The 19,315-nt window shown below is 37.4% G+C and overlaps 1 pseudogene; it reads right to left on the bottom strand.

The window, feature by feature from the left end:
• Positions 1–11,329: 11,329 nt before the first annotated feature.
• Positions 11,330–11,494, bottom strand: LOC125137054 (uncharacterized; annotated as a pseudogene).
• Positions 11,495–19,315: the final 7,821 nt, after the last annotated feature.

Below are 19,315 nucleotides of genomic sequence, written 5' to 3'. Positions count from 1 at the left end.
CAACGACAAAATCCTCACAAGTATGTGGAACCTGAGACAGTAAACATACTTCTCTGGTATTTAATTAACTCTACAGAATATAAGGCAAGTAAACTTTATTTCCAAAGGAAAAACAGAAATCACAGCTATTAGAAAGCATCATTTAAAGGCACACATGCACACTTGCACACTTGCACACACAGACACATACACACGTGCAAAATTAGTAGCCAACTGGATTTTAAATCTGAAATATGTTCAACTTTCGTGGGCTGTACTTCTAATTATCTTGGTCTTTTCATTGGCCAAAAATACCAAATATTATAGAAGAGCTTCTTACAGGGTTTGGCAAAATTCTTCGAAACATAAGACTAATTCTGACATCTCATTTTTTTGCATCAAAACCTTCTCCTAACCCCCAATAGTTCTGTTTTCACTGTATTTGAACCCTTATGGTGCTTTTCAGCCCTTGCTCTTCTACTTCATCACTATCTAAAGTGATTATATAGCCTGGAATACGTGAAGTGGTCATATTCAGCAGGGATAAAGTACAGATTCAAATGCTTTCCACATGCATATCTCATTGATCAACACCCCTGTGAGGCAAGTATCATTTCCCAATTTAACTACACAGAAAGTATACCTGAAACTAACATAATATTGTAAGTCAGCTAAATTCAATTGAAAAAAGAAAGTTGAGGGTTGAAGTGATGGAGAGATGGAGAGATTTACCTTAATTCAAAGAACTAATTAGTCACAAGATCTGGATTAAGATGCCTGGATTTCTACCTCTACGCCCAGTGATCTTTCTTCCCTACCACAGCTATCCCACATGTAATCAGGATATTCTCAAATGTTCATGCTTCCTGACATTATCTCTAATGAGTATTTCAATAAAATGGGTAAATGCCCCATATCCCATACTCTGGGCACCTCTGGGCACTAAAATATTTCCAAGACTGATAGGGCCATCCCTTTTGGCTCTAGTGCCAATTTTTTTGCTTCCATTCCCTTCTGAATTTCTGTTCTGCATTGTGTGTGTTTGACTCAAGTCCTCTTTCTGGATGGACAGGTAACTGGGCTCTCACCAATGGAAGGTAGGTGGAATTGGCAGGTGTCTCTTCCAAGCATGAACTAGAGATATTCCTATGTGTGCTCCTCTGTGCCTTTTCCTTCTTTCCAAGGATACAAGGATAGTAAAGGCCACATCAACAACTATATTAGAAGCCACATCTTGTAGATGGAAGCCATGACCTTAGCCTGGATTCATGAATAATCAAGCAGAGGGAAGCCATGCTCTGAACTGATACAACCTAGATCCTCACGTGAGTGAGAAATAAATTTCTATATTCCTTAAATCACTAATTTACTCTTGTTGTATTCTAATTTAATCTTCCTAACAGAATATACCCATTAAAGTGGATCCCTATCTTTCCTTAAAATAAATTCTATCTTTACCTTAACCCAACCAGCTTTCTCAGTAGTATGTTATATGCCCATTACACTTTGTAGGATTATATGGAATGCTGGAAAAAGCATAGGCCCTAAGATCAGGCAGACTTGGGTTCAAGTGTGAATTACATACTGTTAGCTATGTAACATTGAATAGGTAGGCTAATCTCTGAACCATAATTTCATTTTATGATAAAAAAGAGGTGTTTGGGAAGAAATGAATATATATAATGCCATATCACAGGTTTTCTGAATATTTGGTACATGGTATGCAAACAATAACATTAGTCATAGTTATTTCTCATGGAGTACATGTTTTGGGTTTTCTCTTGGTTAAAAATATATTGTGGATCATGTTCCAAGAGGAATAGACAGTCAATCCTCAGAGACCGCCTACCTCTAATGTGAGAGATGTGGATATTTAACTTGCCCTGCTTATTTTCTCTCTTTTAAATTTTGTTTTTACCACCCAACACTCCTTTTTAACCTTACATGTACATAATGTCATCGTCAGTCCTTTCCTATCCAGGAAACTTGGTTTCCAGCTCTGATACCTTGTCCTTAAAAAGCACTCAACAGTTTTCATTAATCTTAACTCTGATAAACTTATGTATTAACTGACAGATCATTTGAATTATTAGTACCTTCATTTTCCAACCTCCAAAAAGCTAGATGAAAATTTTGGTGGAAGAGAAAAATGACTCATGGAAAGATGCCACAAATGTAGAAGGTACAGTGTTAATATGGTAAGCGAGTTAAGATTTCAATTCCTTAGAAGTATTTTTTTTCTTTCTTAACACATGTTTAAAGTATTTTTTCCTGTATTTTCTGGTAAATACAAAAATGTTTTAAAAATATTAGCATTAAAATAATCACAGATCATCTTAACACCCATTGTTGTCTCTCTTATTTTTATTTTTTTTCAGGGGCCACACATGCGCAGCATATGGAGGTTCCCAGTTGAGTGGGAGCTGGAGCTGCTGGCCTAGGCCACGATCACAGCAATGCCAGATCCAAGCTGCGTCTGCAACCTACACCACAGCTCACAGCAACACCAGATCCTTAACCCACTTTGCGAGGCCAGGGATCCAACCCATGTCCTCATATATACTAATCAGATTGATTACCGCTGAGCCACAATGGGAACTCCTTGACACCCATTGTTAATATTTTGGTCTAATTATTTTATTCTCTTTTCAAACACACACACACACACACACACACACACACACACACTCATACTGTTTTGTTTTGTATTTCTTTCTGCTATTTTCCAAATTTGAGTTCATACCATTTAGTTTCATATTTTTCTATTTTTCTCTGAATATCATGTAGTAAACATTTTTCTACCCAAGGAAAATTTCCAGGGCCCAATTTACATTATGCCACAGTATCCATTTAAATTTGCAGTGAGAGTCAGAGAAAGTTTTGAATTCCAAAATCTTCTTTTGTGGCAGCCTTTCTGCAGCTGTTATGAGAAATGCTGCTTTTGTCAAAAAATTCTCTTGGCTCTTATCACCTGACTGTCACTTATTCTACAGAGCTAGTAGTGCTATTAGCCAGTGGGGAATCCACAGGAGTATTCTCTGGAATGGAAACAGAAAGTCCTATGGTTCATTATCAGCAGACTTATCTTTAACTTTCCCTTCAAACACTCACAAATAACACATAAAACTCTTATGTCCGGGCTTTGAACTACATTTTACTTTTCTTTCAGGTATCATGATTTAAAAGTATGGCTTAATAACAAAAATTCTATAATATACTAAAGATAATGTTATCAAGGAAGGATAATAACGGTGACTTTCATAATCTGGTGGGTTTAGGTATTCTATAGAGAGATGGGACATGAATGAGACCCTGGAAACATCCAAAACCACAGATTAAAAGTCATGGAAGATAGAAGATATCAAGCTAAATGTGAACAACATGTCTTATGTGAGATGAGATAGTAAAATTATTGCACTGCAGCTAACAGATGCAGGGGGAGGGTAGGGAGGAAAGAGTGTTTATATTTTTAGCCTACAGTTTATACTATCTCTCCCTTTCCTCATCAGACATGCCAAGAGCACTTAGTAGATTCATAATGCTGAACTGGCAACTGAGTTTGAAGGCAGGGTGGGTAGCAGGGAGATGAAAACCAAGGGACTCCACTAGAAATTGCCTCTGCTACCTCATTAATCTCTTACAGCAAATAATACATGCAGAACTCAGGCTACTGAGGTCTCCAAAGAATATCTTTTTTTTGTAGGGTTATAGCAAATTAAAGAAATAAATTAAGTCACTAACCCAGCAGGGAAGTACTTGAAATCCTGGGCTCTGTCGTCTTTATTGCTATTCTGGAATTATAATAACAAAAGGGCCTTTTCTTAAAAAAAAAATATCATGTGTACATGTAAGTTTTTACTGTCATTTTTCCGTTTTGTTATTAGTATTAGTGCACTCCCAAAGGCCTGTGCCCCTAATCCCAACACTTGTACCTGCTACTCACAAATTCCAAATAGAGAAAAGCAGTTGTAGAATGGAGTGGAAGTAGAAACTTGCTGTTCTTTTATATAGAAACAGAGAGATATACCATCCATCTTTGGCTTTTATTTCTTTTTTGCTTGTTTATTTTTTTTTTTTGTTTGCTTGTTTTATGGCTTGCTCAGAATAAGCCTGTGGAATTTCTCTGACCACAAAATACAGCCACTGATGTTTCTGTTCAGTTTTTCTATAATCACTGTTTTTATAGTTAAGTCTAGTTCTAGGGTATATACAATAGCGTATCTGTCAAGGTTTGGTCAGAGGTTAAGCTTAAATGCTTTTAGTCAGTAAAGCTTCCACTGTCTACCAATGTGTGTGTGCTGGGTTACACTTAAACATAGGAAGTTTCCTATTCTTCTCTGGCTGTTACTTTCTGCTGCACCTTCTCATGCCCCTCCCACCTGCATTTACACATTTGGGGAAGAACATGCAGAAAGCTGGGGGCACTCTCTTTTTTCTGCTTGCACATACACATTTCAGGAAACTCATTCTGGCAGTCTTTTGGAGGGTGGGTTGAAGGAAGGCTGACTGGACTCAAGTTATGAGACTAACTAAAAAATTTATTTTAGAACCCAAAAGGAGAGACTCACCTGGGAGGGGGGCACAGAACCACGATTATGCATGACTCAAAGGGTCATAATCCAAGGGTTGTCTATAAATCCTATATAGGAACATGGGTTTTATAAATGGGAACCACTAGACTCATTTAGTTAGTATCATGTACAGTTGTACATGGTGGCTCCAAAGTCATTTCAGCAAACAGTGACGACAACAAAAAAGAACATAGTTTGTCAAGTCTTGACACAGAAATACAGTATAAAGAACCAAGTGTATAAAGGATTTAAAATCAATTGTTCTAAAGCAAAGATTCCAGAGGGCTGGCCTAAAAATAGTTTTCATGTGTTTGAGATATTATTCAGTGGAAGAAAAAAAACACCCTATTTCTCCTTTTCAGAAGAGAGTGAAAAATTAGAATTGGCTATAGAAGTAGTGGTTAAATTGAACTTAAGACAATGCTTCCTGATTGTTCTCAAATAAAAAGTGCAGATACCTAAGTGAATCGCCTTTCCTAGACATTTTTAAGAAAAAACACATAGGTGGTTCTTTCTTCATCTAATTTAAGTAAATGGCTGGAGCCTTTGTACTATATATAAGTCACCATTTCTTCCATGATATCTTATTCTATTACCTGCAATATAATTATATGATAATATTATATCCGTTTCCTTGATGCTGAGGAAAGGGGTGAGGAGAATGTCAATCATTTTTTTTCTAGTTATCTCTTAGTTTTCACAAAAGGGGGAAATTACTGGGCTGGGAATGAGATACTTCAACTATCTTTGATCAACTAACCAGCTCTCTTATTCTGCTCACCTGTAAAACAAGAGTTAAATTAAGTGATCATTTCTCAATCCCTTTGTAGCTACAAATGTAAAGCTCCCAAGAACCATAGACACATCATTATATTGGTTTGCTTTTCTCTTAAAACAACACAGAATTCCTCTTCTATTTACGATAGATTAGGAAATTATGACTAACTCATCTTCTCAGACTAACTAAAAAACCTGGACAAAGTATAAAATATATTTTCCTGATGCATTAGAAAGGAAACAAATAGTCAGGAACTACAGAGTCAAAACTAGGGAGAAGAATTAAAGCCAGAGAGGCTTGCTTTTTTAGAGTTCTTTTTCTCCTAAAGCTAGATACATATTTCTAAAATAGTCAAATTCATGAAATCAAACCATGGAATGGTGGTTACTAGGGGAGAGATAGTGTGGCGATGGGGAATTTTTTTTTTTTTTTTGGTCTTTTTTCTTTGCCATTTCTAGGGCCGCTCCCTCGGCATATGGAGGTTCCCAGGCTAGGGGTCCAATCAGAGCTGTAGCCGCCGGCCTATGCCAGAGCCAAAACAACACGGGATCCGAGCCACGTCTGCAACCTATACCACACCTAACGGCAACACCAGATCCTTAACCCACTGAGCAAGGCCAGGGATTGAACCCGCAACCTCATGGTTCCTAGTCGGATTTGTTAACCACTGAGCCAGGATGGGAACTCCGGGATGGGGAATTATTAATCACTAGGCATTAAGTTTCATCTAAATAAGAATATTGCCTTTGGAATGGATTAGTAATGGGATCCTGCTGTGTAACACTGGGAACTATGTCTAGTCACTTATGATGGAGCATGATAAAGTCAGAAAAAAGAATGTATACATGTATGTGTAGCTGAGTCACCATGTTGTACAGTAGAAAAAAAATAATGTATTGGAAAAATAAAAATTTTTTTAAAAAAGGTAAATAAGCTTTAACAATCTGCTGTATAACACTGTACCTAGAATCAACACTTAAAATTTGTTAAGAGAATATATTGCATGTTGTGTCTTATCACAATAAAATAGAAAATTAAAATAAAAAAGAATGGAGTTTCCTCCTGGCTCAGTTGGACATTATTCTTATTACAAGGATCTGGTTTTGTCACTCCTGTGGCTCTGGTTATATCTGAGGCGTGGGTTTTATCTCTGGCCTGGGAACTTCCACATGCAGTGGGTAGGGCCAATGAATGAATGAATAAATGAAATAAATAAATAAAAACAGGTATGGAGAGCAACAAAAAGAGTAAATAAACAGCTGACTTAAATTGGTATTGATTATACAGTGCCTTCTGTGATTTTAAAATATACAGAATGGAAATACATAGTAATAATAATAGCATATAAGACAGGAGGGGATAAATGGAATTAAAATGTTCTCAGGACTTTGAATTGCCTGGAAAGAGGTAAAAGTACAGATTTATATTGGGCTTTCCTAAGACAAAAGTATTTTGTAATCTTCAAGAAATAATGTTTTAACTCAGAAATTTAAGTAAATTTCTGGAGGTCTGGCAACCTTGTGCCAATTTTAAATTTTAATATTTTTCTTCATTTGGATATGTTTCATGTAAAAAAAAATCAAACTTTCGGGAGAACAGTTCAATGAATCATGCAAAACCCAAATTCAACTTTATATTTATTTAACTGTTCAGACAAAAATCACCTGAAGGTGACTTTGAAGCCAAAGAAGTTCCCTTGTTTTAAGGTTGGAAGTTTTGGAAAGGGCACAGCCATTTTTAATCTACTGTTGGCTGAAAAATATAAGGCATAAATCCAATTCCTGTGCTTCTAAAGTAGTACATATGAACTAATTCTTTTAACAGGTCAATTTGCTTGAAGTGTTGTGGACCATGGCCTGAGTTTGGATGGTATTGCTTGCCTTAAATGAAGGCAGGTACACAAGAGATAACAGAAAGAGAAAGCTATCAGGTGACTTAGCCTAGATTAGTTCTGCAACCGAGTTGGGATGTAGATTCTCAAAGGTGAGAATATCTTTGTGCATTTTTAGTACCTGGAGGAGCTACCTGTTCTGCAGAGGACAGGCTGCTGCTTGGGCCGAGATGCAGGTAAAGAGGGTTGAAATCTTGAACTGCTACATACGAACTTTGAGACCTGTGGCACGTCACTTAGTAACCCTGTTAGTTTTATTTTCTACAATATGGGCAAAGCAGTCTAACATAAATCAATTTAACTCATAGGGATAAGAACTAGAAAAATGTTTAAAAGTGTTTTGTAAAAAGTATATACAAGTGTAGGACATTATTCTTATTTCAAATTATATGTCACACGATTCAAGTCAGTAGCATTTATCACTGGTGACGAAGAGATAGACACATTTATAGTAAGCATGAAAATGAAACTAAACCCTTGTCCACTTGGGTTAAAAGCAGTTGCTTCAACAATTACAATAAATTTAGATTTTCCCAGTGAGTAGGCCTTGATAAGAGTTTTAATTTTGTCATGTATTATATGCTGATAATAAAGTACCTGTCAAGTTCTAAATTTATTTTCCTCTCATTAACTATTCTTTTAGATTCGGTGCCTGTTTTACTCTGTTTCTTATAATAGGCACACAGAACATGCAAAAACAATGTTAGCAGGAACAGATTTTTCAATAATCTGTTAAATAGCTTAATCTGGAATTTTCTTTATAAGCAAAGCACGTATTATTACAGAAAAAAATAAATTAAATGAATGCATTTGGATGATTTGGGGTTTCATGTTTAAAGTCATAGATTTATTACTCTGAGATGATGGACAACAAAAATTTCCAACCTAATTCTCAATAATTAGGGAAAATTGTGTTTGAAAATCTTAGTTATAGATTCTTTGAGAAAAGGTAAAGCTGTAAAGTTCTGAGCTAGTGATGATGTTAGAGTTTCCAAAAGACCCTTCATTTTAGTCTCTGGAGTTTTATGTGTGGAAGTGAGAAAATATAGCTTTTCCTGATGTTCATAATCACACTAGAGTGATTTTATTTCGAGAATTAAAATTTGTTAGCTGTGAATAAGACAGAAGACCAGGATAATAAAAATGCCAGACACTTCAGTGACTATTACTACGATTCAGAAAGTCTTTTTTTTTTTTTTTTCAAAATTATTTTGGCGCCATTGCCCACAAAATGATGTTGGAATCATTATTATAAAATATATAGACTTGATGAGGTATTTTCCTTATTAATACCACAGAAATTTGTATTAAGTTTAATAGTTTATGATAACAAGGCATAACCTAGTTATAATTTTTGGAAAAGAATTTCAAGAGATGGAGGAGATCTAGAAGACAGTCCTAGAGACTTTATGAACTATGAAGTCTTAGACCAACAATAATGAAGAAGTTGCCATGATAGTAGCTACCTAGAAGATTCAAAATATTGCTAAGCTTATGAGAAATGATTTTCTTAGCTTGAGCAATTTTTACTCTCCTTGTGGGCTTTCTCCCTACTCAGCCTCTGTTTTTTCTTTTTTTCTTTTTTTCCCTCCATGCTTTCTTTCTCTTTCTCTACCTCCTCTTCTTATTGATCATTTGCACCTTACTTCTTCCCAGCCACATCTCCCAACTCTTACCAAGCCTCCTCCCACTGCTTTTTAAGCCAAGACATTTATATTCTGAGTCAGACTAACATCTTAGTCAATGGGTATCGCAGAGCTCTCTCTGGATCTGTTACAGTCTTTTCTGATTTACTCACCTAATTAATTTCAACTTTGTTTCGTTTGTGTTGATCTAGCTACAGAAAACCCATCAAAAATGTTTTTTTCTTTTTGATCCTTCCTTCCTTCCTTCCTTTCAGTCTGGCCTGAAATTTGATTGAGTGATACTTTAGTATCTGTTAGTTCTCATTCTCAGTTCTTCATGCCGTCTCTCCTCTTTTGAGCTTTATTCCCTCCTGGGGCTCTGGGTGAATACCAGAAGTCTCTAAAATGTCTACAAGGAGAACCGAGTTCTAACTGGTAACAGATTCTTATAGTGACAGAATGTTTTATCCCTATGGAAATGGAAGGACTTATTGCTGTCATATGTATTTACCCCAAGGTGTCAGACAGGGGGTGTGAGCCAAACAGAGGGAGGGTGATGACACCCCAGGCACTAAAGTGCTTCTAACATACCGAAAAGTCTTTTAACTTTTCCTTAACAGGTGCAACTTGAGAAATGTTACAAAAGATTGTATATGCCGAAGAATCCAGAGTATGGAAGGAAGATATAGTTGCTCAGCGTCATGGAAATTTCTTTCAAGTAGACTCATAAGACAAAATAGAATTTAACATTATTCACTAATAATTCATCAGTATTTATTAAAAGGTGATTTTTTTTATTAAAAATGCCATCTGAAGTGATCTGGAGAAAATAGATCAGGCCAAACCCTTTAAAATCATTTAATCTGCTTGGTGGCAAAAAAAAAAAAATAGTTTTAATTTTCTGTTGTTTAATCTTTTTAAATTTTATTTTGTGAGAAAAAGAGAGAACCTGACTCTCTTTCCCAAATCCTCAAGAAAACAGAAGTCAGAGCAATTATTTCCGGAAAAAACAATCCAGAATTACGCTACCACCACCCTCCAAGTAGTCAAATGAATCCATTTTCTTTGAACCACAGCCTCCTATGGATGTTCCCTTACAGTGACGATGACAAGGAACTGGGATAGAAATCAGGCAGGCATGATTCCTACATGTGCATATGTCATCACATACGAATAAATTAACTTGGTGGGGTTTGGTGTCAACATTTTTTCAGAGAAAGGGAAGAAGGAGGATGAGGGGAAGGAGAGAAAAAGAGAAAGAAAAATTATTTATGCCAACATATAGATGACTGAGCAATCAGAAGAAGAAAATGTACATAACATGCCTATTTACACTTCTGTGCTCAATAATCATCAGTTGTAAGATTCGAATAAAACATTTTATTTTTGTATCTTCTAGTGTATTTTGTTAGCGTAAAAGCCATAGGAGGAAAGTCTGCTAATAAGAAAGCCAGGCTATTGTAGTCTCAGTGGGGAAGTGCAGAGAACCACTAGGAGGAGGTGATGGTTAATTATAATTGATGCCACAGAGAGTAGCACTGAGGGTGGAGAAAGCCCTCCATCCAAAGACTGATTAATAATTAATAATGGAAGTGCTTCAGACTACACTCTAAGTTTACACTCTGAACTGTTACAATTGGTGTGCTTCAGCACTGGTGATGATGTCATGTCTGCTGCACAGTTTCTTGGTGGAGAAAGTCTCTTCATTTTTAAATGATCTGTCTCCTACTTTCTTAGCCTAATTAATATCTAACAGCTTTTTCATAACACGATGAAAACAAAGCTAATTTTAGTTGGACAAGGAGAATAGCCATTTACAGTTGGGTATTAAAGTTGGCCAGGATAAAAGACTGAAAGTGACTCTAGGAAGATTGAATGCATTCTCCAATTTGCTTTTTCCTGCATGAGGAGCAAATCTACTATCTGATAGTCTGCAAAACAAACAAACAAACAAAAACCCGAACCAAAGCAAAAAACACCCCCCTCTGCAAAAACCTCTTTTACCAGACCTCTAAATTAAGGCATTTACTTACTTACACCATTTTATGTATAACTTAAGCTGTCAAAATTTATCTAACATTTAAAATAATCCCATAGTCCTGGAGTTCCTGTCATGGCGCAGTGGTTAACGAATCCGACTAGGAACCATGAGGTTGCGAGTTTGATCCCTGCCCTTGCTCAGTGGGTTAACGATCTGGCGTTGCCGTGAGCTGTGGTATAGGTTGCAGACGCGGCTCGGATCCTGCGCTGCTGTGGCTCTGGTGGTTAGGCTGGCAGCTACAGCTCCGATTAGACCCCTAGCCTGGGAATCTCCATATGCTGCGGGAGCGGCCCAAGAAATGGCAAAAAAAAAAAATTAAAAATTAAAAAAAAAATAATCCCATAGTCCTTATATCATAAAAGGAAGAAAACGGGCTTTGATGTTGAATTCCAAATCCAACATTTAACTAACCAACCTACCTTTATTCTTCATCTATAAAATTAGGACAATAATACCTTTATCACAGGATTGCATCAGTGATTAAATGATTGAAAACATGTGAAATGCATAGAAAGGTATATATGGCATAGTAGTCATGCAATCACATTATGTATAGTAATTCCATTGTATTTCCTACACTTGATCTTAGCCAAAAGGCCAAGAAGCGATCTATTGCATTTCCTATACTCAAGCTATTTCCTGGGTTCTCATTAACCCCCACTTTTTTAATACCCTAAAATAGGAATATATTCTTTTTTTTTTTTTGCCTTTTCTAGGGCTGCTCTTGCGACATATGGAGGTTCCCAGGCTAGGGGTCTAATCAAGGCTGTAGTCGCCAGCCTACGCCAGAGCCACAGCAACGCAGGATCCGAGCCACATCTGCAACCTATACCACAGCTTATGGCAACGCTGGATCCTTAACCCACTGAGCAAGACCAGGGATTGAACCCGCAACCTCATGGTTCCTAGTCGGATTCATTAACCACTAAGCCACAACAGGAACTCCTAGGAATATATTCTAATGGAGTCTTGTCAACATGATGACCTCTATGAAAATACTTTATCTTAGACTCCAAGGTGAATGATTTTATCTAATACCAGGTTTTGTTTCTATTATACCAAAGTTCCAATTTGTCTCTATAGCTCACAAAAGAAGAAACCCAGACACATAAAAGTTACCCAGATTTCTTTCTCTTAATCCCTTAGGTAGTGGGATAAAAATAAATGTTTACTGCTAGTCAGTCTTCCTATCCTTATGAGAGGTCTACAACTTGTGGGTCAGAAGTCAAATTAATCCCAGTGGTTGTGGCTATCAGAGTCTCTAGTAAGGACATGGGGCATCCAAGCCAACTCCAGACCCAAAGTGAAATAAGGAAGGGTCTCACCCTCCAATTTGCTACCACTTTTCTCCATTCTGGCCTTACCCGCTTCTATATTCAAGTTTTTATGGCAACTCATCCTTTATCCCATAATTGTCATCACAGTGGAGAGTGGAGTGGGAACCTAGCCTGAAAAATTGTGAGACACGCTCTAGTTTCCAAAGTCACTTCTTTGGATTTCTCAAGTCAGAAAGGCAAATGAAATTAATTTATTATATTTTCGATTTAGTTTTTATTACATTTGTATTACACGGTACATTATTCCATTAAGGATTTATGTTGTTTTCTTAGGTATTTTTGCATTTCAGTCTAAACTTCTAAAGCCTATCTAGCTGGCTGGATCTAGTGGGGGAAAGAATATAACAATCTCCTGGTCTCCTTAAGCCCCATCCCTATTTTCCTTAATTTTTCAGAGGTTCAAGTAGTTGGTTCTCAAGACTAAAGGCAACTTATGATCACATCAGATTTATTGGAGGAGATTTGAAATCTTTGAGTGCTTCACTGTTAGAAACTTGGTAGGTCTTGGGTTAGCTTGGGCAGACAGGTGGTCAGAGGGACTGCATTACTAAAAACCAACCATTCTGAGGCCCATGCAGGGCTAAGAATCCTAATGGCTGTGTTAAGGTGATTGAGCTGCTTTCCTCCTCCACATCTACAGAAAACTGTATCTTAGCTTGAGTCCTCTAGAAGGAAGATACTGAGACAAGGAATTGATGCTAACACTTTGTGAAGGTGAGAGCAGAAGATAAGGAAAGCAGGGTAAAATGGAATGTAATGTATTACCATTGTATAACAAGCCATAGTAGGTTGCAAAGCAGAATTGTTAATTCTGTACATGGGGGTTCTATACACAGTTTATAAGAAGAAAGTTTAGGAGATCCTGCTGTGGCTTAGAGGGTTAAGAACCTGACTTATCCATGGGGATGTGAATTTGATCCCTGGCCTTGCTTAGCAGGTTAAGGATCCAGCTAAGCTCAAGCCTGGGAACTTCCATGTGCCCTAGGTGCGACCCTAAAAAGAAAAAAGAAAAAAAGAAAGTTCACCCCAGAGTAATCCCCAGGGTAGAAAAGGAAGGGGGAAACTGATTTGTCCTGCTCTATCCTATCTCCCATTTCCGAATGGCCATGTTTTACTCCATGAGGAAGCTAACTCTCTGTTGTCTGGGTTGCATCAACTATCCCCTCCCTACTTTTCCAGAAGCCAATACTGCACCCTATGGTATGGTGTTTTGTTAAAATCTAATACTGATGGAATCTAGGAAGACTAAAAAGATTCGTGTCCTAATATATACAGTCATAGCCTATCCTTTGGGCAGAGATACCAGCCCAGGACTTAATGGTTGTCCTAATAATATGCAAAAGTCTGTTACTTTATAGTACTTGCATTAAATCCATGAGAGATTTCCAGGGAATCCAACACAAAAGAAAATGGTGACTTCTTGGAAATTTCAACATACACATTTGGTGTTGGGTATTATTAAGGGCGTCTGAATTGGAATGTAACCAAGAACAATCTCAAGGTTAAAGTATCTGCCACAGAAGCAAAAATTTCAGGGAAATACTACATTCAAAATAGGGTTGTTAGAGTTTATTTAACTTGTCCATGTACAGCTTGAGAGCTGTGTTTGAAACTTGTGCACACATGTAAATTGACATATAGCCCCTGGTCGTTGGTACAACTGGGTCAGTACAAAACAGACTTCTAAACTCCATATCTCTTTCTGCTTTTTTAACTTGAAGTGAAATATTTGACCTTTTTTCTTTCACTTTAGGAGAGGCATATTTATTCCATCTGTGGGTAATTTTAACCCCTGAGCTCTTATGACAAGGTCCAACCATTACAGAAGTGAGTCAGGCCTTTCTCCAATGACCCATGAAATTTCTAAGCTCCTCTTTCCTCTCCCAGCTCCCCCATTTAAAAAAAAATGGATGGACTGGAAAGTGAATGGCCTGAAACCAATAAGAACTTCTATCTTGATAGCCCAGGATGATAGAAGTTTATGAATGATAGATGTCCACCAGAAATTCTGTGGAGGTAAAACAATATCCTCCCACAAATTATGTGGGTACTCCACCTTATCTGACTATGCAGCTCTGGCTAGACACTCAAAAATAGGAAAAAAAGATAACCAAATCTTTATGATCACTGGAAATACAACTCCAAGTATGTATCCAAAAATTTCATTATAATGGCATAAAGACTAGGTATAATCATGTCAGAAGTAGTCCACGAATTGCAAAAGACTGAGTCAGAAAAGAAGAGACCTCTTTCTCTTCCCCTTTGGATATCTGTGCGTTTTGCAATTAACAATAGGCTAGGCACCTCTCTAAAATCTTGTCCTGTAACTTCAGAATTGAATCTCACATTGCACTTACTTTAACACACATTTTACAGCCTATGTTCCATTTAGCTGTCAGAATGAATCTTTTAAAAGGATGAATCATCTTGATGATCATGACATCTCAACACTCGAGTGACTTCCCATCACATCTAGAATAAAATCCAAAGCTGAAGGCTTACAAGGCCCTACTTGACCTGGTCCTTGGCTATCTCACAGATTTGAACTTCTATTGCCTCCCGCCCACTCGGCAGCAGCCACTCTGACCTCCAGGGTGAGGAATAAAGGACTTTAACTAGTGGGTATGGAAAGAAGAAGATGGCTTTGAGACATATTTTCGATGCAGGATAGGTCTTGCTGAGATATTAAATGTGAGAGTTGAAGAAAAAGAAAAACGTAGAATGATTTTAGGCCATAATGGACACCATACATATTAGCTCCTATTCTGTGCACTACTGAACATTAACAATAACTGGATGTAAGCAATGATAATCCTGCCTTAGCTTTCATGTTAGGTGCCCATAATAGGGTCAGAATGTAGTGTTCTCATCCTCACCAGTGAGTCAGTAGCTCTCCAAGCTTTATGGAGAACAGTATTGGTTCTCTTTGGAAGAGCTCCCACTATTCAAGTATGATTTACTTTAGTACTTTCAAGACTTCTTGAAGTTGATTCCAAGGCCATGGCAAAGGAATAGTTTATTCATTTAAAATTGAGGGACAAATTCCTCTCTTGGAGAAATTTGGGAAACTTCATCTTAACCAGATCCCACATCCTTAGAGATTCTAAGCCTAAAAATCGCTGCTTTAATAGATTTCCTTGGAACTGTGTACTTGGTGGGGTCTATCAAAAGTTGAACTTGAGTTATCTCCACTCTATCTTATCAAAAAAACTAAGCATCTCTGAGATGCCGAAGACAACATTTAACTGAGAGGACTGTAGGTGATGAATGAGATTGAGTTCCCCGTGGGAAATGAGTTATTTTTCATACCTTGCAGTGAAGGGTTACATTGGCACCCAAAAGTCTTTTGATTCATTGGGAGAAGACTATTCAGATCCAGACAGCTGGTATACTCAGATGCTGCTGCTTCAGGGGGATAAACTAGTCTCCCAGAAACTGTGGTAGGCTGCTCTCCATCTCCCTCAGGAATATGAATGCTGTTTCACTAACTTCTATTTGTTCTATCTTTTTGACAGGATTTCTCAGAGACATGGTGGAATGCCAGGTACTGAAGCAGAGAAGATAAAACAAAAAAGCAAGCCTTCTGGTCACACTCCTCTTCTTTCTTTTCCAAATTCCATTAAGGACAAGAATATTTCCAGGGGTCTTTTTTTTTTTTTATCATTTTCAACCCTCCCCCCCCCACCAAAAAAATTTTCATCTCCAATTTTAAATACAAGACTAATCTCTAGATGCTTTCAAATCCCATAGAGAAGAAGGGCAGGTGCTGGCCATCTCCAGCTCAGTCCCTACCTAGGGAATCTGCCACATTCACAAATTTAAATTCAATTTACCACCTTCACATGTAAGGGGACTGAATTTCTAAGCCCAGTGATGGGAGTGACATTCAATACAAGATTGGGTAGCACTTTAAAGAACTTTCCTTTTATTAGCAGCTCTATAATCACATTAACTTCAGCTGAAAATTTGAACTAATTCTCTCCCCAGAGGCCCAAGTGGTAATAATTGTAGAAATCTGTGAAAAAGGATAAATACAATTCAATAATTATATTGATAAATAAAATGAAAATCAACTAATTGTGTCATTCACTCACATGCTCGCTTTGGCTGCTGCTGGCTTTATGCTCCACTGCCTGCTAAACTTTTCTGTCACACTTCAATAAATTTAATTGTGCAGAATAAATGAGCTAATTTTTGAAGTCACAGGCTCTGTTTGCAAGATAAGGGTAGTGATTTATTGACCTCTTCTAGCTCTGTAAAAGCGTCACCCTTCTTTTCTACTGACAACTTGGCATCAGCTGTTTCCTCCTTCTGCCCAGTTCTCCTCACAACGCTTGCTACAGCCTAGCCTAGTGTTGCCTCTTCTCTCTCATCTCCTTTCTTGAAATCACTGAGTGCATATCTGACCAGTCTGGCAGCATCTGCTTTCTGTTGGTTGCAGAAGAAAATTCTGTGGTTTCTGGAGTAGCTCTTCACAGAGTGATACATTCTTTTTCCTTTTCTGCAGCTATCTGAAGCCGTCATTCAGTTTGTTCAACTGAAGCTCCAGGGTGTGAACTTACACCTTCCAATGTCTCTGTAGGTGTGTGTCTGTAGGTGTGACATTGATAATGGAGACAAGAGTTATATTCTTGGACCTAAACAAGTTTCTTGTGATAGGAACAATGATGTCATACCAGATCAAAGCTCCTGATAATTTTCTTTTTTTTTTTGGTCTTCTAAAAGGCAGTATTTTATTACACATAAAGCATTGTGGATGCTTTTTAATAAGAGAAGATTAGCAAGATTTGAAATTTTTTACTCAAAGCATGACATTTTCCTGATAAAAGGAATTCAGTTCATTACTGGAAGACTGTCTTAGGAAAAAATACTTTTTTAAACACAATTTTTAAAAACAAGGACACCTCCTGCATGTTGGATTAGATGTGACAATATCAATATAAATTCAAAATTCCAAGAATTATTTTCACTACGCAAAATAGAATGTATAACATAGAGAATATGCCTTAAATCACATGCCTTAAGGTCTGAAGCAGCTTTTTCATGCATTTCTCTTGTACAAAGTCCAGTTTATTTTAATACTGATTATTTCCCAATCAGTCTCACATTATTAAAATAAACCAAAGAACTTGTATTATTTATGCTTTCTCAATGTCCAGCTTCTAGAGCAATGTCTGGGATTAGTGAATTTTCAATAAAAAATTTTAAATTAACACATTAACTAATTAATAAATGAATCACACTGATATAAGGCTATCAGATTAAAAAGAATATCTATGTATATATTTTAGCCTGTTAAGGCACAATTTGGAACACACGCAATTGTATATAAAAATTATGGTACATTGATCTCTAAATAGTGGGGCCAAATTAGAATTTATAAGAATTCCCTAAAGAGAGAATAGAAAAAAATGTTTTTTAATAGAGCAAGTTCTTCAGTCATCACTAGGCATCTAAATGGTGCATACAAAGAAAATACGGCCCACTCCATAATGTAGCCATTTATCTGCTGAAGGAATTCCACAAAGAGATCTCCCAGAGACGGATGTCAACCATCAGCTAGGGTTGGACTCTGTTGTCTGCCTTCTTAGAATCAAGAAAAGTGATGGGATTATCAGTATTAAAATTTGGGGGTCCTATTACTATGGCCTCAGTCCTCTGATTAGGAAAGCTCTGAGTTACAAATTTGTTGCCGGGCAGAAAAGCTAGTACAATATGAATGTGTGTGTATGTAAATTTGCTTGTTCTCTTGAACACAAAGAAGTCAAATGGGTTTTTTAAACTTTCTTTTAACTCCTCTATTTTCCAACCTTGCCTCCTCCAAATCAGCTCTCTGAAGTCTGAGAACTTGGCTTGGGAAGGGAGGACCTGGCTGAAGAAGCGCTCTTATTGAAGGAATATGATGGCTGTGTCCTGAGCTCAGCAGTACCTCTAGGAAAGAGTCTCCAGGTGCTTGCCTGCAGGAAGTCCTAAAGTCAATGCAAATCAGGACAAATGCCACATAGGCAGTGAAGGACTTTCATACACAGGTCATTGTTACCATTTTTGTTGCAAGAACTGTCGTTTATCAATAACGGCACTTTAAAAAATAGCCCTCAAGTAGATATTAGAATTTAGTTGCCTGGTGTATTAGACAAGGACAGAGGTCATTCCTCATAGTATTGATTATGCCTGATTTTCCTCACATGAAAATATCCACCTTAACCCACGACTGGAATGAAAGTTGGGTCTTTTCCACATTGCTTTCCTCATTCCTGCCAAAGTGTTTATTGAATCCCTAACGAAAACCACTTGTGCTCTTGAACTTTCCTCTTGGAAAAATAAAAAAATAAAAAACAGTGATTATTGTTTCTTTCTTAGAGGGACACAAAGAGGGATTACTACAGGAAATCCAGAGAGGCTTTAGAAGATGAGCTTGCCTTGAGATAGAAGCCAGAAGCCCACTTAGCCAACAGCCTTCACGGGACCTGGCGCTGAGGCGGACAGAAGACAGTCAATGCCACAGAGCCCCCATGTGAAAAGGCGAATTTGGCATTCATTTTGTCTAAACCCTCTGTCCCTCAGCCCCCAGTGCTTGGGAATTCTGTGAATCGTTGCCTGTGGCAATGACACTGATTTGTATCTGGGTATGAACTTAAATGAAAACACGAACTGAACTCATTACATGAGGAAGGAAACACTGCCAAATTTAACAGGATGAAATTCTAGCAGGGTGTCAAGTTTTATGGGGCTGTAGTGAAATACCTCATAGAAAGGTTTCCAGTTCATAAAACACTTTCAAAACATGCTCAGCTCTTTTAAGTTGCGGGGACATTATCATTTCTATCTATAGCATTTCTCTGCATCCTGAACGCAAATATCCTTTGGGCTGACTACACAGAGAACAGAAGAAAGACATGCAGGAAACTTGGACTCAAGATGGCCTTTCTGTAAAGGTTTCCTTCAGGTGGAATTACGTGAGAACAAATGACATCAGAAAATAGCATGTCAATATACTTCTGCCAGCTCCATATGGTTTGGCTTGTTTTTGCAAGTATTTAATTAATTCAACAAATATTTAGTGAGTTCCTGTCACCCATGGGTACTGTTCTAG

This window comes from Phacochoerus africanus, chromosome 9 (genome assembly GCF_016906955.1).
Source record: "Phacochoerus africanus isolate WHEZ1 chromosome 9, ROS_Pafr_v1, whole genome shotgun sequence".
In the NCBI taxonomy this organism is placed as follows: Eukaryota; Metazoa; Chordata; class Mammalia; order Artiodactyla; family Suidae; genus Phacochoerus; species Phacochoerus africanus.
Note: the sequence above shows the minus strand (reverse complement) of the source record. Positions and strands in the feature narration are given on the sequence as shown.